Source organism: Podarcis vaucheri, assembly GCF_965113315.1.
Source record: "Podarcis vaucheri genome assembly, chromosome: 2".
Classification (NCBI taxonomy): domain Eukaryota; kingdom Metazoa; phylum Chordata; class Lepidosauria; order Squamata; family Lacertidae; genus Podarcis; species Podarcis vaucheri.
This window is the reverse complement of record NC_138760.1, coordinates 82,203,457-82,226,893: the sequence shown is the minus strand read 5'-3', so window position 1 is coordinate 82,226,893 and position 23,437 is coordinate 82,203,457. Positions and strand designations below refer to the sequence as shown.

The 23,437-nt window shown below is 39.9% G+C and overlaps 1 protein-coding gene and 1 long non-coding RNA gene across 19 annotated transcripts in view; one reads left to right on the top strand and one right to left on the bottom strand.

Moving 5' to 3' along the window:
- The window catches only part of ATP2B2 (ATPase plasma membrane Ca2+ transporting 2), a 358,314-nt gene that overhangs the window by 100,195 nt on the left and 234,682 nt on the right, over positions 1-23,437 (bottom strand). The window lies entirely within an intron of this gene.
- LOC309526090 overlaps positions 579-23,437 on the top strand; it is a 399,393-nt gene continuing 376,534 nt past the window's right edge. The window contains exon 1 of the long non-coding RNA XR_014216654.1: positions 579-774. This is a non-coding gene — a long non-coding RNA (uncharacterized lncRNA). The remainder of the gene's footprint in view (positions 775-23,437) is intronic.

Below are 23,437 nucleotides of genomic sequence, written 5' to 3'. Positions count from 1 at the left end.
GGACCTTTGATATTTCGTGTGGAATGCAGCATAGTGCTGGTTGTCCCCTCACTGGAAGCAATTTTGTTTCCTGACGGAACAATCTCTCCCTGCGCTGGAACAGGTTAGTTGAATCCAGCACTAATTTTATATCGATATAGCCAGATATACCTTTCAATAACAATTGTTCTTTTGGTGACATGCAAAAACTATAAAATCAGTTTAAAACCACAAGATCCACATAAGTATATCTATATATCAGCACTCCCACTAAATCATTTTAAATCAGAGAAGATGTCTTAAAATCAAGGCAATCAGCAATTACAGTGACACAAGCCAAACAAGTTCCACAACAACATTAAAAGATAGTATAATACTAGAGAGATTAGAAGAATAGAGTCCAAAGGCCTGCAAAAATCAGGCTAGGTTTTTTTGTCACTGAAAAGACATTAAAGTGTGCACAGGATGAACCCCTCTAAGGAGAGGAGTCTATCAAGAGGGGACAGAGCTGAGAAGGCTATTTCTCTGTTAGGGTATTTAGAGAAGGCCCTCCATTTATGCACCCTAGTACAATAGTACCTCGGTTTACATACGCTTCAGGTTACATGCGCTTCAGGTTACAGACTCCGCTAACCCAGAAATAGTACCTCAGGTTGAGAACTTTGCTTCAGAATGAGAACAGAAATTGCGTGGTAGCAGCAGCGGGAGGCCCCATTAGCTAAAGTGGTGCTTCAGGTTAAGAACAGTTTCAGGTTAAGAACGGACCTCCGGAACGAATTAAGTACTTAACCCGAGGTACCACTGTATACTGGGTAGATAGGGTAGCAGAAAAAAGCAAAGAAAATAAAATTGGTGAAATGTAGCAGAAACAAAGCTGCTCATTTTGAAGCAGGTGAGAAAGCTGAGAAATCATCAATTCAGAAAAGCCCAAGTCCATGTAGGAAGAGATGCTGCAGCCTGAAGGCATGAAAGCTTTAGAAGTCAGAACAAGCGCTTTGAATTGGTCCAGAAATTTATTGGGATTCAGTGGAGATGAATTATTATTATTAATTATTATTATTTTTATTATCATTCTTACAATTTATATGCCACCCCTTATGAAAAGATGTCAGGGTGGTGTACAACATTAGAAACATCAATGATTAAAACATAACAACTGTTTAATGCAATGCTGCTGCAGTTACAGTAGTGCAAGGCCATTATTGTATCGTATCAGAAAGGATGCTTGTGTCTCAATTGAAAAGGATGAACAACCCCAACTTGCCAACGTGATTCTCTAGGGGAAGCACAACCTCCTCAAGAACCACTCCAATTGAATTTCTACATTTTATTAATAGTATTCATTTTAATATGTAGAGATCTGGTCCAGAGATCCTGAGAGTAGAATTCCACCCATGGAATCTTTCTCACACACATAAGGAGGGAAAGATGATTTCTCACTTCTGCCAATTTCCCCTCCCCACTGCAGTCCTCCAGAAATCTGCTCTGAAACAGTATAGGAAGCTATATAGAAGGATGCAAGGGGAAAAGAAAATTGGTGAAAGTAATATTTTCCTTTTCCTTTTTGTAGCTTCTGCTGGATCCCCTGACTCAGTTTCAGACCCAATATATCCCTTCTGCAAATGGAAGGATGTCCCCTCCGTTCATAGAAGGGCTACTCTGAATCCAACCCAAAATACTCAGCCTGCAGCTTCCTGTATATTATAAAAACACATTTGGGGACAATTTCACAGCAGGCAGCTTTAAAAGCAAAACAGATAAAGCTAATTTCAATGTGTTGTATCAATCTATCTTTTACTTTTGAAACTCCTTAACGCTGAAACTGAATAGTTTTTAAATGGTCCAGGAGCTTCCTGGGGTCTTAAATTTATCAGGCACCTTCTCATGCCCTTGGTTTGTCCTTGAAAAGACTCTTTACAACAATGAGTCACCGTTTTCCAGCATTCATATGGCTCTCAGTCAACTAAGCAGAACAACACAGAATTAATCATACAGGGAAGTCTCTGCATAAACAACTTGGATGAAAATTTGGAGGGGATGCTCATCAAATTTGCAGATGACACCAAACTGGGAGGGACAGCCAATGTCACAGAAGACAGAATCCGAGTTTCAGATGACCTTAACAGATTGGAGAACTGGGCCAAAACTACATAACAAAATTAATTTCAATAGGGACAAATGTAAAGTTCTTTTTTAAAAAAGCTTTTTATTAGTTTTCTTACATTTTACAAATAGTTCCATTTCTTACTAACAAATTACAGACACACACACAAAAAATTTAAAAATAGGAAAATAATAAAAAAGGAAGAACATACATACGTCCATAAATCCATAAGTTCTTAAAAGAAAATGTAAAGTTCTCCACTTAGACAGAAATAAAGGTAAAGGGACCCCTGACCATTACGTCTAGTCGAGGACGACTCTGGGGTTGCAGCGCTCATCTCACTTTATTGGCTGAGGGAGCCGGCATACAGCTTCCGGGTCATGTGGCCAGCATGACTAAGCCACTTCTGGTGAACCAGAGCAGCGCACGGAAACGCCGTTTACCTTCCCGCCGGTGCGGTACCTATTTATCTACTTGCACTTCGATGTGCTTTCGAACTGCTAGGTTGGCAGGAGCAGGGACTGAGCAACGGGAGCTCACCCCGTCGCAAGGATTCAAACCACCAAGCTTCTGATCTGCAAGCCCTAGGCTCTGTGGTTTAACCCAGCTGCATAAACAGGGGTACCTGGTTTGCCAGTATTTATTGAAGGACCAACAACAGAATTTAACTGTTCCTTTTCAAAAACTGCTCCCATGGAAGCAAAAGTCATTCCTCTTACTATCAACAACTTCATATGCGTAAGCAGTTGTAATTTCATCCATCCAAAGGAAACCATAGAAGAAGTAACATGCTAATAATGCAAAGATATATCTGTGACTATTTGTGGAGTCAAGGATAGTGTTAATTTCCACTCTAAGGGAAATTTCAGACATGCATTTAAAAAACCCAACCATCTACCTTGGCAGCCAGGGTCAAGCTGACCTGTACCGCAGTCCAATACTGAGTAACATGCTCTTTCCAAAGGCATTATTTAGTATCTATCACCTTTTATGGGTATTGTTCACTTGAATAATTTCTGGGCATGTCATAGGACTCAAAAATCATATTGCCTTTCAGTGGTTCATAAAATTACAAGGGCCAGCTATAATTATAGCATGTGGGTTTTTGGTTTTAGGAAAACAGGCTCTAAGAAATTACAGGCAGAATGTTGTAGGTTTTCCAACCAAATGGAAATGGACAAATTGAAAAAGAGACGTTCAGAGCTCCAAAATTTGCAGAGATAAGGAGCACTGCAAAAGGCTTTCTGGTCAGAAGCAATTTTTAAAAGTAACCAGAGCTGCACTCTGGTTCAGATCTGTTAAGCAAGGGTCACAGTAGTCATATTGCCCACCTATTAGTGGAGTTTAATGGCTCTCTCTGCTCTGTAGATATAGTAGAAGTGCTTCTAGTGTCAACAACTTTTGGATTTGAGAAACATTAAGGTCTCAGTTACTCTTTTTAAAAACAACAGCAGCAATACAAAAACAACAACAAGCACTTCTTGCATATACTTCTTCCTAACACAAGATTTCAAAGGATTGTGAAAGAGAAATTAAGCACTTACTGTATAAATAAAAATACAAATGCACATAGTGATGTGCTCATGGGCATAATATATTCTCAAAATTATTGTGCGCATTATTTCAAAGGCCTAGATGGGGGAAAACACGACAGGATAGAAAGCTGCAGCAAAGGTAAATTGTGCATGGGTAGCAATCTTTAAAAAGTCTAAGCTGTGTACACACCACACATTTAAAGCTTATTACTTCCCCCAAAGAATTTTAGGAAATGTTGTTTATCCTCCACAGAGCTACAAATCCCAGCACACTTAACAACCTACAGTTCTCAAGAACTGCTTTGGGGGAAGGCAATGTACTTTAAATGCATTGTGTGCATGCAACCAAATAAATACTCAATGGTGAAGTAATTTGCATTTGGTAAAACAGAAAGGAGAATTCCCTGGATGTCTAGATCCAGGTTTGGGACAAGTACTCTTAGGTGAGAAAACCACAGCAGAGATTTAAAATCACAAAATATGCAGCAAAGCAAAGCATGGAAATATAGGCTGTTAGATCTATAATATATCCCCTTCTAAGTTGCTTCCAAAATTACCCACTTCTCTTAGCATAGAAAGAGACCACACATTTGGTAAGGTTTTTTTTTTGTTTACTTAAAGCTCTTCAAACGTCAGATTCATGTGCTTTTCCATACAACAACAACAAAAGATAGGCAGCTTAACTAAGTTTCAGAATGGTGAGAGTTTCACATTTTATATAGAAATACAAAGATGGCTTGCTTAAGCCACACAGTCTAAGCTTGAATCAGCTTAGACATCCTGCGCACAGTCATGCCAGAGCAGTACATGCTGTGGTTATCTCCCACTTGGACTACTGCAATGTTTTACAAGTGGGGCTGCCTCTGAAGGTAACTTGGAAACTACAACTAATCCAGAATGTGGCTGCCAGACTGGTGACTGGGAGCGGCCACTGGGACAGATCTACTTTGGCTCTCGGTACATTTCCAAACACAACTCAAAGTGCTGGTGCTGACCTTTAAAGCCCTAAATGGATTTGGTCCGGTATACCTGAAGTAGGGTTGCCATATTTTTTAAAAAGCTATTTTTAATGAAATTCGCCATGTATGTATGTATAATTGAATATAATGCATACTGGTTGGGTTCACATGGTGGAAAGAGAGAGAACAAAGAGTTTGGTAACACTTCCACCCAAGGTGAGGGTGTGTGATCTAGCTAAGCCTGGCAGGTCAGCTTACTCTATGCGCTTAACCTCTTCATGCATTCATTAGAGTTAAGCATGTTGATTATATGAGGCTGGATTTCTCCCACAGTTCTCTGAGCAGAAACATGTAGTTCATAACCATCCAGAGAAATTTCAAAGAAAAATAATTATATAAGCTTTCCTCAACTAACAACAAATAGCACCTCATCCTCACACACTGGATAGTATTTGTTTCAAATGCACTCTATGTTGTTCATATTCAAATTATTATTCAGGTCCCAATCTAATCTGGATATTACACTTTCAGAAGAAGAGTTTGAATTGGATCTTGGTTTGTTTATAATATTTTTATTATCAGATAAAAGTTTAAAAATGGAAGCATCATCTATCATGTATATGCTATTCAAGTAGATTTTATAAGGTGATTTTATCTAATAATAAAAATATTATAAACTATCTTGACAGAAGGCACTGGCACTAATTGAGCCCCCACAAGAGATAGGAGTTGCCCCCCCAACCCCATGTCGTCCCAACCTAGCCAGAGGACCTCTGTCTTTGAAGGATTTAACTTCAACCGGCTCCCACGCAGCCATCCAGCCACAGCTTCCAAGACATAGAACCTCTTGCCTGGTTGCAAATCAAGGGCAGCAGCTGCTATTACTGTACACACCAACTTGCCAGCTATTGCTACCTCACAGCCACCCAAGAAAGTAAACATTGGTTGTTCCCATTTTACAGAAGGCACACTGGGTGACAACCAGCATCTTGCTCAAGTTTACAAAATGGCTAAGTGGAATATGAACTCAGTACTTCTAGTTTCCATTACAAATTGCTATCTGCTATTGGGTTCCAGACCTGTTGTATAATATTAACTCATGAATTTTCTGGATAAATCCAGTCTCACTGTAAATGTTTGATTTATTTTGGGGGAAAATACCTTATACAATATTTAATATTTTAAATAAAATGCTGAAGTGGCATTGAGCTTAATTATTTAACTTCTGACACATACCCTGCTTTAAAAATTCAGTATCTTACTGCAGATCTAAAAGACTTCTCTATAAATAAATCATTATCTTTGAAGTAATAACAAATTATTCAAAAAATACTCCCAAATGTTTTAAGCAGAGCACAGGATGTACAGTTCTGTTCCTCCTCAAAAAGTATGTGACTAAACAATAATAGTTATGGGATGCACATAATTTTACGTAATTTGGGACATATTAAAATTGGTACCTAATACAAAAATAGAAATATGTAGCATGATTTCATGGCATTTTTCTGCAGTAAATGGAAAACTAATAATTAGATGGCAATTACATGAACACTAGGACAATTTGCTTTATCTACCACATACCTGTCACATAACTTGTATAAATCAGAGTGCATTATAATTTAATAAAATGCAGGAGAATTCATACTAATTATGAATAGTATATAATAGGATGACGCTAGGTTAATCTTCGTCATTACAAATGCCAGCTTATTAAACTAAACGTATGGATACAACAACCCTGATTTCAGTGGATTTGTTTTATTATATGCAGATATTTTGGCCGAACTTTTTGCTCTTCTTTCATTTTGAGTCTCGGATACACAATTAAGCCTATTGCTCCCTGGATTATTTTTCTTTGTAAAATCACATTAATTTAGTGGGCCTTCTTTGTTCACACCTGTTGATAAATCATGGCTCCTGGTTGAATGAAAAGATGCTGATTCACACCCAGACTTCCGTATATGCAGCGATACCTGTATTGTCTATATTGGGGAATCAGTGATTATAATGGAGACCTGTGCAGAGAGTTACCTAATATTTAAAAGAACAGGAAAGCAAGCACAGGTGCAGAAATGAATTTGCCTAACAGGGAACCAGTCAATGAAGCTTGGGATGGGGAACTTCTGGCATTCTAAGGACTTAGCTATACATCTGCAAATAAAACGATTTGAATGTGTTGTAAAGTGCAATATACAATTCTGACACTAGATGGCAACTGTGAGCTATAGCAAATTCAATGCATTTTTCAAAACGATTTTTTAAAAAAATCATTTTCACAATGTTTTAACATGTGTGTCGATTCCCCCCAAGTGTTGTTCGACTCCCATTGGCCCCAACTAGCATGGTCAATGGGCAGAAATGATAGAATTGTAATATAGCAACCTCTGGAGGGCCACAGGCTTCTCACCTCTGTTCTAGACCATTGCCATAAGTTTTGTTAGAGCTGGTTCATACCTCATCTGAGCCAGGATATACACAAATAATCACACATTTTGTTGGCCTACTTATTCGAGCAGTGTGATGTCAAATAAGGCACCCATGTCAGACTGCAGAGTGGGGCATGTATGAAAGTGTCAATCACTGGCAGGTGACATGACTTTCTATGACCACTTCCTTGCACTGCTAACACAAGCTGATAATTCATCTAAGCAGTTATTTGCAACTCTTAGTAAATCGGGTCCTCCCTTAAAGAGGGTACGTATTGCGGTGAGACCTGGAAACCGACACCCTGTGTTGTGGGTGGGCACGATTGGTCAGCCACAACACCCGATTGGTAGGTCCCTCATAGCTGGGTGCAATCTGGCCAATAGGACGCAGTCAAAACGGTTTGAGGGACCTATTTATACCCATGCACATGACCCAGAGCTTCCTCTTTCGGTGCGTACATTCAGAACCAGTTGAACCAGAGCCTATGTAACCATTCACTTTCTGTAATCAATAAAGTTGTGGCCTAAATTCTGCCAAAAACCAAAACCAAAATTTGAGCCAAGTGTGAATCTATTGGGGGGGGGTCTGGGTCTGAACACGCAAATGCCTGAGGAGAAAGTCAAATTTGAATCCACAAATGCTAAGTATTATATATAACTGCCTCTTGTGTTCTTGTAATACACTGAATATTAAGGAATTCAGTGACAACCTGTAAACATTACCTTAACTTTCAAACTTTAAACTGTAAGTTACAACTTCACTATGGCAAAAATTCTAAAACATTTTGGATGCTAGCATGTTGCAGGTATTCCTGTATAATACCGATTGTCTAGATCAGTGTTTCCCCAAGTGGGTGATAACGCCTCCTGGAATGATCCAGGGGGGTGTTAGTCGGTTCAGATACAATTGGGGGTGGGTGGGCACTGAATAAAAATAAGGGAGCGGTAGAAGCATAAAGAAGAGAAGAAAATTCTGAAAAACCGTTTGTACATGTTTCCTCTGTTATGTCATTATTCTGATCGCCAGGTCGGGCGCTGTTGCAGGATGGTGACAATGCCTCCTCTGAATTCTAATAGAGTCTGCAGACTGTCCAGGGGATTCCAGTATATAGGGAATATATAAATGACATAGATCATAGAATCATAGAGTTGGAAGAGACAACAAGGGCCATCGAGTCCAACCCCCTGCCAAGCAGGAAACACCATCAGAGCACTCCTGACATATGGTTGTCAAGCCTCTGCTTAAAGACCTCCAAAGTAGGAGACTCCACCACACTCCTTGGCAGCAAATTCCACTGTTGAACAGTTCTTACTGTCAGGAAGTTCTTCCTAATGTTTAGGTGGAATCTTCTTTCTTGTAGTTTGGATCCATTGCTCCGTGTCCGCTTCTCTGGAGCAGCAGAAAACAACCTTTCTCCCTCCTCTATGTGACATCGTTTTATATATTTGAACATGGCTATCATATCACCCCTTAACCTCCTCTTCTCCTGGCTAAACATGCCCAGCTCCCTTAGCCGTTCCTCATAAGGCATCGTTTCCAGGCCTTTGGCCATTTTGGTTGCCCTCCTCTGGACACGTTCCAGTTTGTCAGTGTCCTTCTTGAACTGTGGTGCCCAGAACTGGACACAGTACTCCAGGTGAGGTCTGACCAGAGCAGAATATTACTTCCCTTGATCTAGATGCTATACTCCTATTGATTGGCTTTTTTAGCTGCCGCGTCACACTGTTGGCTCATGTCAAGTTTATGGTCAACCAAGACTCCTAGATCCTTTTCACATGTACTGCTCTCAAGCCAGGTGTCACCCATCTTGTATTTGTGCCTCTCATTTTTTTTGCCCAAGTGCAATACTTTACATTTCTCCCTGTTAAAATTCATCTTGTTTGTTTTGGCCCAGTTCTCTAATCTGTCAAGATCGTTTTGAAGTGTGATCCTGTCCTCTGGGGTGTTAGCCACCCCTCCCAGTTTGGTGTCATCTGCAAATTTGATCAGGATTCCCTTGAGTCCATCATCCAAGTCATTGATAAAGATGTTGAATAAGACCGGGCCCAAGACAGAACCCTGTGGCACCCAGGGATAATGATTGCAACTTTCATAAATTCATAAATTCAGTTCTACAAACCTTTTTGTAGATTAAAGGCAGGGTTGCCATTATGGCTGCCAGATCATAGGTAGAAATGCTTTAGAAAACATGAGTTTTTTCAATCTACGGTGTTCTCTGGATCATGAAAGAATCATTAAGCAGTAATTTGGGGATGGGGTAGAGATGTAGCATGGGATTTGGTTTAATTGTTTGCACTGGATGGAGCTTTTTGCTATATGGAGATTCTCTCCATTTATGGGAGGCATGCTGTTGTACGTTTAGGGTAGAAAGATCCGGTGAATGTATCACCCTGCTTTCAAGGTAAGCATTGAAGCAGATGTTCTTTTGCTCCTTCCAACTTTGATTCTATGCCATAGAGATGCTGTAATCTAGTGCACAGCAAAGGAGATTTAGAAACAAGGAAGTTCCTTTAATATAAGGGTGTTCTGAATATAATCCTATCCTTGTTTTCATTTAGCCTCAATCCTGCAATACTTCATTTTTGTTAACAAGATGAGAAAATTCTGTGATGGGTACTTTCCACCCTTTTTTGAACCAAATATCCCCAGGAACACCTATGTCAACACAGCCTGAACAGGGTATTATATGCTTTTCTAAAAAACAAAACAAAAACAGCCTAAGGAAAGAGCAGCAATTAAAATTAAAATTCCAATGCTCTGAGAAAATTGCTGCAAAGGTAATCAGGCTGCTTTCTTAGCAATACAAAGGGAATCTTTGCCACTGTTCTGTCTAGATTCACAGCAGTTATAGATACATTTAGCTCTTGGGAGGATTCATCTTTGCTGCACAGCTGTTTTCTCAGCAAGAGGAAAGCGTCAGCCTCCTGGAGAGTCTTAATTAAATAAAAGGCTATTCTGTAAAGTGGGAGGAGTATGGTTAAGTCATCAGCCCTGCATTAACTTCCTTTGCTATTTGATTATCTTTACAAATTACATCTTTTAATAAAGAAGGAGAAGTGAAATTTCTTAGATTAATTTGCTGGGTTCTTAACTGGGAGCTTCGCTGAACAGTAAGAGCAATGCTGTGTCTTGAAATAACAACCCCAAGTGTATAAAGACGGGGGGGGAGGGATAATCTAGGATGATTTAGCCACATTCCCTTGTTTATTCTTTTATGTCAATCACAGTCGATCACCATGAGTTTCTGTGGAATAATATGCTGTATCTGTCAAAGATAGTTTTTGCACATTCCTTTATTCTGAGACAGCAGAGGGATGCATCAAAGCCTGCTATTTTCTTTTCTTTTCTTTTTTGCAAGGCCTTGTTGACTCTCTCAGCATTACGTAGCAGTTAGGATGTCTGGCTAAAAGAGGCTTGGGTTCAAATCCCTCCACAGCCATAAAGTTGACGCTGGTCCACTACTAACACTGATTAGTTACTTTTGTAACCTGTCCACTACTTCTCATTAACCTCCCTCATGGGATTGTTAAGATGTTAAGGGGCTGATTACACTGAGTGCCATACCACAGCTTCTTACAGGATAAATATATTTTTAAGGAAGGGCTGTAGCTCAGCAATGGAGCATCTTAAAAAGTCTCCAAGTTCAGTCTGCAGCATCTCAGGTTGGGGTGATATATGTCCCCTTCTTGAAACTCTGGACAGCTGCTGCCAATCAGGTATAGACAATTTGAAGCTAGACAGACCAATGTTCTGGCTCAGTATAAGGCATCTTCCTGTGTTCCTATGTAATAAATATATAAACAATTTGCTTCCATAACTGATTCACCCTTATTCGTCAACAAATCAGGGGTTTGAAAATTGTGGGCTTTCTTTATCCAGCCAGTTGTACTCAGAGTAGACACACTGGACGTAATGGACCTATATTAGTCCTCTCCATTAATTTCAGTGGCTCTACTCTGAGTAGAATTGATGTGGAATGCAATAACCCTGTTATTCCAGAAAAATTCATATTGTAACTAGATCCTTAAGAGTACGTTCATACCAACACTTATTGATCTAGAGAGCTGAAACATATCTACTTCTAAATGAATACTAAATGTTTTAACTTGTGCTGAAAATTTCACCACTGGATAACACCCTTTCACAGGGCCAGCCCACCCATGAGGCAAGGAGAGGTCACTGCCTCAGGCAGCAGGATCTGCAGCGGCAGCAGTTCCAGCCTCCAAGGAATGCATCACCGCTGCTGCTGCTGCTGCAGCAGCAGCAGCAGTAGCACAATCCTTGGAGGGCGGATCTGCCCCCTCTCTTCTTTTGAAATTTGCTGGAAGGTTTTGCCCCCCTCAGCACTGGAGTGAATTTTACCTTCCCCTGATAAATCACCAAAATTTCAATGACAAACATTTCAATAGGCATTAAATTTTTAGAATGGGTTTCAGCAGAAAACTCCAACATATAAAGTTCAGATAAAAGCAAACCACAGAAAACAAGGGGAAAGAAAGTCTTAGCTAATAAATGAGGGGGACTTATACTATATAGACCACTGAAAATCTCTACCAAGAGCTGGGTGCCCAATAGTATAAGCTTTTTCCAGCTGCCTACCAAATGATTCTAGGGTAAGACTCTGCATCCGACTACAGCCTTCTGGTACAGAATTCCATACAAATGTTGAGAATACTTAACATATCCATAGCCAAGCTAACCTGCAATTGACCTGCTGTTATAATTATTATTATTTTTTAAATCTAATTTCCGCAATCTACATAGCAAATTGTGATCAAACTACTACTACTTTTCAGAATATTGTAGACTATCAATTTATATAAAATGTATATTAGCATAAGGCTTTACCAGCAATTTTGTGGGACCATTTTCTACATAGGTAATTATCTTTTATTTTTAAACACCTTCTCCCCACCCAACTAAATATAATGATTAAGAAGATGTCCTTCCCTAGCAGGTATGCTATTATGGGAATCAGGAACTGAGCATTCATCAGAATGTGAAATATAAGAACACTGCTGTGTATGTGGAACTGGAGGAATAAAAACTGATGAGCAAAATGTAATGTAAAAGCCCAAAGAGCAATTTCACCTTGCCCAGGTAATTCAAAATCATAAATCATCTGCAGAACAACAGAATCTGTAGGAAAAACAACGCCGTCCATTGTTTTCCAGCATAATTCTTCACCATACCAATTCAGAAGTCAAAACCAAGGTCTACTTGAATCAAAGGCCTACTTCTCACCTTTGTCTGGTCTGTCCACTTCCAGCTCCAGGAAGAAGCACACAAGACTGAATGTTTCTACATACCCCACTCAGAAAACTGTTTATCAGGGAGACGGGATGTAGCCATCAGCAACATGTCCCGTTTCGCCGCTTGAGGTGAAACAGGAAGTGCTGCTCTTCCTAGCTGCTGCCACTCATGATCCCTATGGAGAAGTGGCACCGGCATTGGTGCCAATTTCAGGCAACATCTTGGCTTATTTTGGGTGAGATCTCATGCACGGCATAAGATCTTGGGCAAGATTGGTGGAGGGCAGGCGGGGCACCGGTCTCACGCCACCTAATCACTGTGATAGCTCTGGGTGTATGTAGGAGCTTTCAGTTATTTGTTCCGCACCTGCTGTGGGATAAATACACAGTGAGAACAACTGCATAGTCCTCCATAACATTTGGTTTAGAGCAGAGACCTCCGTGAGATCCATAATTCCTTGGCTCAGAATATTAGCCCAGTCTTCAAAATGACCTCTGAGTTTTTCCTGTGGCTCACATTTAATTCCAAGCTGAAACCCCTTCCTCCTCAAAGAGATGGCAAGTGTTAATGGCTCTGTTGCACCTTTAGACCACCACAAAGACCCAGAGAAGCTTGTAGGCACAAGAAGAGCCTGAAACTACAGAATTTGAAGTACATTCTAATAAACTCTCACCCCGCAATCTGTAAATCATTCTGCTTAAGGGACACCCCCCACACACACACACCAGAAATTATCTGCATTTCACTTTAGGCAGATTATACTGTCAGTCCAACAAAAAATCTTGAGTGAAAGTTTATTATTTGGCTACTCATTTTCATCACCAGCCATGCTCTATATTTTGTGTAAAATAATGCTTGTCATTTTGCAACAAACAATCCCAAGTACATTCTAAAAGCTCAGATGAATGTACTGTAATGACATGATTGACACGCTTAGCTACCTCAGAGATTTTCATACTAGCAATGGGAAGAGCACATTGTGATTCCTCCCAGAAAGGCACATCAAAATAGTGACCCGGGTCAAATACTTCATCCCAGCATCAATGTAATGTGCTGTAGAATAATATAACAACAATAAAACATGAGCCTTGGGGTCTAGTGAAGCTACTCAATTCATCCATCACCTCGCATGAACTGCATCTCTTCATAGTGGAGGAAAAGCTAGCGAGGAGTGCAGCTCCCTCATATCAGAAGAGAGTACAAAACAATGCTTGAGTATTTACACAAGAGCACTCCAGCCTCCTCTGGCGTGTGTGACTTGCAATTACCATACACTGCCTACTGCCTTTTTGACATAAAGGAAAATGCTTGCAGTATGTAGGCCAAGGCTGCCTCCCCATCCCCGTATACAGGTTTGTTAATTATTAAAGACTTCCTTTTCTCCAGGCATCCCTTTCAAAGTCTAACATCACACAGATCTGATAGCAGCCATCTCAGCCCCCTCAGGTACACTCATCTATAATTTATCACTCAGAATTTCAGTTGACTGCAGATTTGCACTGACAATGAGGAGAATCTATCAACTTCCTCTTCTTGAACAAAAGCAATGGATAGAAAATGGACCCGGATATTATATTGATAGTCAAGTTATTTCCCGACTGTTAGCAGCAAGGGAAATGCTGGGCAGAACTTTGTTTTCTGTGATGGTCATCATCATCTATCATGTACGTGCATCTGCTAAACATCCTTGCTGTGAAAATGATGAACTTCTTGTCAGCAAAATTTAAAGATTGGCACTTTTAGTGAAAACGGGGTTTTCCATCTCGTTTCAGAACAGAATGGGACCTTTGATTGTCATAATACTTACAGAAAGGTAAAGGTAAAGGACCCATGGATAGTTAAGTCCAGTCAAAGGCTTCAGGCTGCAAGAGCCAGCGTTTTGTCCACAGGCAGCTTTCTGAGTGATGTGGCCAGTATGACTAAACCACTTGTGGTGCAACGGAACACTGTGACAGAAGCCAGAGCACACGGAAACACTGCTTACCTTTTTACCACAGTGGTACCTATTTATCTACTTGCACTGGCGTGCTTTCAAACTGCTATGTTGGCAGGATCTGGGACAGAGCAACTGGAGCTCACTTCATCGTAGGGAATTGAACCACTGACCTTCTGATCGGCAAGCCCGAAAGATTCAGTGGTTTAGACCACAGGGCCACCCACATCCTAATACTTATAGAATGTTAGGGATCTGAAATTAACAAAAAAGAAGAAGGAAAAGAAGAAGAAAGAGAAGAAGAAGAAGAAGAAGAAGAAGAAGAAGAAGAAGAAGAAGAAGATGATATTGGTGCAGCTGGTTCTTCCTGCCTAAGTGTAGAACCTTACATTTGTCCCTGTCCCTGTTGAAATTAATTTTGTTAGTTTGGGTTCAGTTCTCCAATCTATTAAGGTGATATTGAATCCTGATTCAGTCTTCTGTGGAACTAGCTACCCCACCCATTTTGGTGTTCCCTGCAAATTTGATGAGTATCCCCTCAATTCCTTCATCCAAGCCATTTATACAGATGTTGAACAACAACAGGCCTAGGAGAGAACTCTGTGGCACCCTGCTTGTCTCTTTTTTCTAGGATGAGGGACCATTTGTGAGTATGCTTTGGGTTGGGTCAGTCAACCAGCTACAAATCCACCTAACAGTAACTTCACCCAGACCACATTTTATCAGCTTCTCCACAAGAATATCATGGAGGACCTTGTCAAAATCCTTACTCAAATCAAGATGCACTACATCCACAGCATTCCCCTGAGCCACAAAACTTGTGATTTTATAGAAAACAGAAATGAGATTTGTCTGGCATCACTTGTTTTTGAGAAATCCATGCTGCGTCTTAGTAATCACAGAATCCTTTTCTAAATGCTCTCAGACTCACTGTTTATTTATCTGTTCTAGGACCTTTCCTGGTATCAATGTCAAGCTCGCTGGTCAGTGCATACCTGGGTCTTCTATTTTCCCTTTTTTGAATATGTGGACAACATTTGCCCACTTCTAGTCTGCAGGGACCTCATCTGTTCTCCAAGAATTCTCAAAGACTATAGACAGAGGCTGAGATTATATCCACAAACTCATTCAGTACCCTTGAGTGCAGATCTTCAGACCCTGGAGTTTTGAATTCATTTAAGGTAGCTAGGTGTTCTCTGACCACCTCTTTTCTATCTTGGGCTGCAGCTCCCTCCTTGCATTGTTTATTCTGTTATCCTAAACATTTATACTGCCACACCTAGCTACATCACTAGAGCAATGTCCTTGCAATGCCAGCACATCACTGTGGTTTGTGATGATGTTCTGATCCAGGTATTCAAAATACAGTTTCCGTTGTCCCATAAATAATTGATAGCTGACACTCCTAAGTACCGGTATTTGAGCGCTCTGCCATTTCTTTTCACTTCAGCTATAAGGAAACTGTTCCTGAGAACAGAAGAGTTTTTCATCCATTGGTTTTTGAGAAATTGCTTGTTATCAAAACTCCTGTGTTTGAGGCATTAAAGAAGTAGCAACTGTTATCTTAGAAGAAAGCAGGTGAGGGACCAAACACACAACGAGCGTTCCAACATAAGGCAGCCACTTCCAGTGTCAAATGCCAAAGCCTGCATTAATGAACTGGGAAAAGATCAGTAAAAGCATTTCCTCCTTCACAATTTCTAGAGTTTGTAGCTACTTACTCCTTATTCCTCTGTGCAACAGTCACACCGAGACCCTCCGTTATCCTTTCTTTCCTCCATTTCTGTTCTCTAGTATCCCAGCAGGTGCAGAAATGAGGGAAGAAAGCTGGGATCACACAGGCACAGATTAAGATGGTGCCAATCACTGCAAGCAGCCAGAGGTGGGTTCATTTCTCTAACAGAAGCCTGTGCTAGTACAGCATGCTATATAATATTAAACATTTAACTCCAAATACTTTGAAGTTCAAAATCATATGCATAGTACCATAATGAGACACTTAATTCATGAGCTGCAAGTCATGCAACTGGATGCAATGACATTTACAGGACTTCAATAAAAGCTGTATTGTTTGTACAATGTGTTGACGTGCATAACATAGAGGGGAGAAATGTTGCAGATTTATGACAACTGGCAATGTTGTGCGACTTTGCGCCATGCCTCCTCTGTCAGCTGTAACCTGCTGAGCTTTGCAGAGGCTTCAGCTACTCCAACCGATCAAAAAGACCCACACAAGTTTCCACAAAGAAATGGAAGAGGATGCTGTTCCTCTTCTCCTTCACAGAACAGCGCTTTGCAGTTGTGCTTGTCCTTTTCTTTGCTCCCCTCTTAAGCCTTTACACTAAAGTTGTGAAACCCTGTACCAAACCAAGAAACATGGTACCAAATCAGATAAACAACCTTTGCTATTGTTTTTGTGTTAAAAGTTGTGTACTAGAATTTAAAAGACTCAAGTTAAATTACTGGCTTTGACATAGAGTCCATGCATGCCCACAACTGGGTCACTGGGTAACTCTCCTTTCTACTGAATTAAAAATACAAAGTGGGGATACTGCTACTGCTCAGCCTCACAGCTGTTGTGAAAATAGAGGCATTGCAGTAAGGACAACAACAAGAAGAATTACGTATTTTTTGCACCATAACACTCACTTTTTTCCTCCTAGAAAGTAAGGGAAATGTCTGTGCGTGTTATGGAGGGAATGCCTACGGGTGGCATGCCTACGGATTTTCCTCCTCTAAAAACTACATGCGTGTTATGGTCGTGCGTGTTATAGAGCGAAAAATACGGTATTTATCTGAATGGAGCCATGTAACAGCTCTTTAATTACATAAGTGGAAGCAACACTTTTCAAAAATGGATGCTACTCTTTGGACTGTAGGGAACCTAAAATTGTTAACATTAATTTAAAAATAGCTCAGCAGTGATGTCATTTCACCTGAAGTCATATGAAGCTTAACGTGAGAGTCAGATTGGGCCAAACGTCAAATTTCACATCCCTGCTCAGCCATGAAGCTGGGCATGTCACCTTTCAGCTTAACCTGGGAGTCCGTTTTTAAAATGAAGAGAGGCAGGTGTCTGTGTGAATAAAATAAGCCTAACTCACATGATTGTTGTGAAGATAAAGTAAGACAACCTGAGATCCTCAGGAAATATGTATAACACATAGCAGAAGACAGAGCAGTTGTGTTCCAGGTAGGGTTGCCGTATTTCAAAAAGTGAAAAACCAGACACAAAAGTTATTGCCATACGTTTGTCTGGATTTTCCCAAGCATTTCAGTGATTACACAAATACATTATGTAAATAAACTAAAAGCACTGCTATCAATGCTTAATCATAAAAAATGAACATGTGGGTGTTATGTTCTGCCCAGTGCTAGATAACTGCAAATCATTTGCCTACAACAAAATACTTGCTTGCTACTATTTCCCAGCTCAGCCTCAACAATAAAAATTTCAGGAAATAATGAATTCATTGTAGCTCACTTGACTTATTTATACAGATGCGAAATACATTAGATATTCCCCATTGAATGTTCTGGAGCAGTTTGCAAGCTCACTTTAATTAGCTGCTGCTTTAAAAAAAAGGGGGGAATGTCAATTTTCTGCAGGAAGAATGTTGAGTAGCACTGATTCTAACTATCTGAATTCATAAAATAAGACAGGCCATAGAATTTTAACTAGGGTTATTTTGAGCTGTCCACAGATTCATTGAAAAGTACATACAGGGGAAGTGGAATTGTGTCCTATATATGCACATTCAGTAATAGATGTGAAAGAGAATACATGCCCTGTATGCGCAAATGCTCCATCCATGCCATGGAGACTATAATGCCCCATAAGTTTGGGAAGGGTACTAAGAAGCATCAGGAGCCAGGATAACTTCAATAGTCGTATTTATTCATGAGCAACGGAACAGCAACTCTACATAGCAGATGGGCAAGACTAAGGTTCCAGCTAGTCCTCAGTTAACTAAGGAGGGAACCACACCCAGGGCAGGAGTTTGTTTTACAAATTAGGCATCTCTCTTATGGAGACAGGCAACACAGAGAGCTTGGCTATGCAAAAGTTATTGCCTGTGTGTACAGAGACTGCAGAGTATGCACCTAGGTTATTTCATGCCTTCCACCAAATCTACATACGGGAGGCTGCAGGTAAAGAACTGTAAGCAGGCATGACCCGCTGAGAAAAGTGCCCGTGTTAGTCAATGCATATCACCCACTACAAAAGGAATGCAACTCTGGTTTTCCACAGGATGTCAACCAGTTCTTTTCCTTAATGTTTCACAGAAGTAACTATGCCAACATACTGACTGAGGCTCACAGGCAAGTGTTTCACAAGCCCTGCTGGATCAGACCAAAGGCTTATGTGGTTCAGCAATCCTGCTCTCATTCATAGCAACCAACCACATGCATGTTCTCCTTGTGTTCCACTATGGGGGGGAAAGGCAGGATATAAATATAATAATGCTACAGAAAATATGTATTTTGGGTAATGTGTGACTAAGTCCACAGAATAAGTGATTTTTACCTGAAAAGCTAAACTGCAAAGTAGATTCTCACCAGTGGGTAGCAAGTTGTGGGTAGCAAATCAAATAGTAAGCAGAGAGTGTCCACATGTCTCAAATAATCAGACTCTAAACTGAATTAACATCTAGATAATTCAGAACTAGAAATGAAAGGAGCACAGATAATGGTGCCCCAAGCAGAGTTTGTCCATTTCCTCCCCCCATGAGACATTTGTCAGAAGAAATGGAATCTCAATGAACACTAGTAGATTTCACATAAATGATGCATCACAGATGGTGTATTTGCCACTATGATTACTGAATTAATTGATGTCCCCTACTGATATAGCACAACCTACATTGCCATCAACCTCTTCTCATATTAATGTAGTGCGGCCAGATGAAAAAATTATGTAACTTTAGTAACATAACCATTTAAGTCCTGTTTTCCAATGTTGGGTTTTATAATTTAAGAATTACAATTGCATATCTAGATGCTTACGAATATAATATGGTTGTAATACACCCCTTGACAATCAGCTTGGTTTTTTTCTCACTGATAAGATGGACTATCAACAAAGTTGTCTGATTAAGTTCCCCTTTCATGACGGACTTGACCTTTTATACCAGGTGAATGTACCTGTGGACTCCAATTTCCATCAGCCCAGCCAGGCATGCTAGGTGTTGTAGTTCAACAACATCTGAAGGGTCAAAGGTTCTCCATCCCTGTTTTACACCCATGTCTATTCATGAAAGAAGACAGTGGCAGGCAGTAGATGGCAAAATACATGAAAACTGGTGGAACAAAGAAACAATCCGTATTTCTTATGAGTTGTTGAAGGTTTTCAACAGAAAACTACCACATAAATCTATTAGAAACTGCAAGTGCTATCCTGCCCAACACCCACTGATTTCAATGGGGTGATTTTAATTCTGCTTAACTCTGCCAATGAAATCACCGGGACTCAAAAGATCTGAATGTTTTGCTGGGTTGTTCCTTGTTTTCATAGGAAGTTGATACTGTTTAAATGGCTTTGCAACTAGAACTAAGCCTCATTAGTCTACCAGACTGCAAACATTTATCCCAATCTAAGTCTAACAATAAAAATGTCTATTTTAAAAAAATCATCTGTGTGCATTAAAATGGCTTAATGTTGCGGAGTTCTAAACCAGCCTTTCTAGATGAATAATTTTGCCCTTTGGAAATACTTTTTTTTAAAGTTAAACTAAAAAAATTTCATTCCTTAATTAGCACAAATTTTCCTTCCTATGTTTATCTATCAGGAATCAGACAAGCACATGCAATTCAAACAAAAACCTACCTCAGCGCATCAGCCACATGCCTTATATGCTAAACCATTATTTGCCAAAGAACTGAAATTTGTCAAGATTCAGAGATGACAGCAAAGAATTAGTCACTGTAAACTGCAGTATATAACATGGCAGACAAGCAGAGTTTTGTGCTGCATGTAAAATCAGGGTTTCCTGGATTCAAGACACTCTAATAAGTACCTGATCGATACAGCAATTAGATCAGATTCTCAGCTTTCAGTACCAAAGGCCTCACAACTGCAAGCAAAATATCCAAAGCAAAATATCCAAAGTGAGAGATGTACACAGCTATGAGGAGGCATCAGATAGCAGAACTGGACTTTTAGCACATTGAAAAACATCTGCAGAGGCTCCAAGGAAGGCTCTAGGATCCATGCTACTCAAAGGAAAGCTGGATGAAGCTGCAGTGTACAAATTCATTAGCAATTTTTCAGTGGGAAACTGAAACCCTAGGAATGACTAGTTCACTACAGAAAGCAATTGTCCCTCTTTAAGTGTCTGTTTGCACTATTGATCTTGCAAGGCATATTCAACACCAGGGACTGCTAGTCAGGAATGAGTCACCCTCCACACTGGCTGGATCAGACTTAGGGTTCATTATTAATGCGACACACCTTGGCTATATTTTGCATTGTTTGGATTTCTGGTCTCACATTGTCAAGATAGGGAAGCATGGTATCTTCTCTCTGTACTTAGGGTGTGTATATCTTTATCTACCCACTTAGATGAGCATTTCATGAATTTGAAAAGGTGGGTTCTGACCCTTGAAAGTTTATTTATGCCATAACAAATAAGCTTTTAACGCTCTACAAGAACAATACTGTTTTTGCTGAAACAGATGAAGATGGCTATCCCTCCATTGCCGTAGGTATATGTAAGTTTTGAAAACCAAGGAATTCCTGTTCTGTGTAACAGTGTCTATAGTGGATGTTACCTCCTTCATGTGATCTATCCTGCAGAGTATTACAGGTGGAAGATTGTGTATTGATACGCTACTGTTTAATAGTGCTAGAGAGCCTGTTTGACCAGATTCCACCTGCTAGCACCTAACAATGGCAGCATGTAGCAAGAACAACATGTCGAGGCCTCTTATTACTACTACCAGAATAACATTTGTCACTCCCTTGCAGCTGCTTCCTGTTCCTTTTACACCAGCATGCCTCACCCACAATGGATGGCACGATTCCATAGGACAGACACAATTACAGGGCTTTGGTTAAATATTTAGGGCCGGTATGTGCTGGTATCCTCTGTGCAAATGTATTTGTATGTAGGATATTTGTTTTTTTGCTAGAACACACCAACCAAAGCCTGGTGCAAAAGGAATTCTGAGCCTAGGAATTTGTTTCAGTTTTCAGAACTGAACTGATCCCATAGTCCTTCCACACACAAATCCACTCCTTTTTACTTCAGGTTTTCTTAGTTTCAGAGGTGTAATTTAGAGTGTTTGCGTGCGGAGGGTCATTTTGTAGCTTCTGTGAAATAACTGGGAACCATAAATCCTTGCCAATCTGCTTCAGATCATTCTATCTTATGCCTTGCCCTCCTGGATGTGGAGGATATTCCTGATGAGGTGGTTTTCTCAGGGAAGTTCTTGCCTACCAGCTCTGTTAGGTGATTCATAAGGAGAGACGCTTCTGATTCTCTGAAGAGAGTACCAGAGCTTCTACATTTGGGCAAAGATAGCTCATTATAAAACTCCTATCCTTTCTGAGGAGCTAACTTTTCCCTTTCTATAATCCTCAGAATTTCAGTGGGACACTCATGAGGAATGGGAGCACAGGCTGAAGTAGCTTTCTAACCAACAATACAAAAACCCAGGAAAATATGGATCTTGAGTATGGCTTGCCCTCATTCCATTTTCCCCCTAATTTTGAATGCAAAGGGAAGAAGACAGGGCATTCAGAACTTAAAGAGCCTCAAACGCTTATCCTCATGTCACAATTCAGGTCAAATGCAGAAAAAGTGGTCACTATTGCCAACAAAGACTTGCCCAAAGACATTTACCAGAAGCAGGTAATTTAATAATGATATAGCCACATTTTTAACCATTTCATTAGCAAACTATCTTTTCCTCATTAGTTCATTATTTCAACTGCAGCAGCTGCTAAGCATAGAATGTATTTAAGGGGGGGGAGCTGAAAAAGTGAAAGTACAATAAATATGTTGCTGTTATTGAACAACAAACAGAAATAGATTTGTGTTTTCAATCATTTTAAGCAGTTAATCACATTGATAGCAAAAGCAGTGGTACTTCTGGAAAACTGGGACAATGTGCAGAACTGCCAGCATCTCATGACAAAACATGCCACACGTTGATGTCACTGTTGAACAGGATTAACATCAGGAATTAAAAATAACATCGATGTTTGGAGGGGGAAAAACCTCCTACTTGCCCTTAAGAGACCTCTGTCTGCTGCTAATGCTAAAAACAGTTACCCACACTAGGAAAAGCTATTTTTAATCATTTCAGACACTTGCTGACATTACTGCATGCAAATCACTTTAAAGATTTGAGGATGAAGCTGAGAAACTGTGCCTCTCAAAAAACGGCTGTTTTAATATTCATATGCCATTGGTGTTATTGCAAAGATCTGTTTGCCCCCTTTTTATTCCAGTATTAATCACAATTGTGTAAATGGAAGCCTGTGAATTGGAACTATGTGACTGCTTTGTAATCCACTAAAAGCAGGTCATTTTAATACTGGATAAGACACTTTGTGTTTTATGCTCTGCCATCTGATATTTCACAGGTAAACAGGACATTCCAGACTCATGATGAGGAAAAAGCATGAATAGATCATTCAAATGGGGCTGGGTGGGGAAGACAGCTAATCTCTTTGTATACAGACCTATTAAAGTCAATGAACTACTCTGCCAAAATTTAATAGGGCACATTGCACATTTTCCTTAAAACGATGTCTTATCCAAATGTGATTGTACAGTATAATGGTAGGCATGCATTTGGATAGTATTTAGTTGCTTTAGCTTTGATATGTCTAGTGTGTGATTCTTTATCTACACACATATTAATAAATTCATACCGAGTAGAGCAGTTCAGCAACACCTGAAGTTTCAATCATGCTCAGAGATCATCATCTGTCCTACAAAATTAAATGGGGTGGTGGTAACACAGAAGCATTGCTATTTGGGAATATATCCTTGCCAATTGTGAAATATACCAAGGACTATCTTGAACAGAGTCTTTTGTAAAAGAGAAAGTGAAACATACCAAATCTGATTTTCCTAAGGGCCCATCAGCCCCTTAGTTCTTTATTTATTTTTCTATATTAATAGGTCACCCTATCACATAGTTTTTGGGATGGCTTATAATGTGGAATCAAAACAAATTTAAATTCAGTGACAATAAAATATGTATCGAAATATAGTGCAGCATAAAAGGCCAAGTA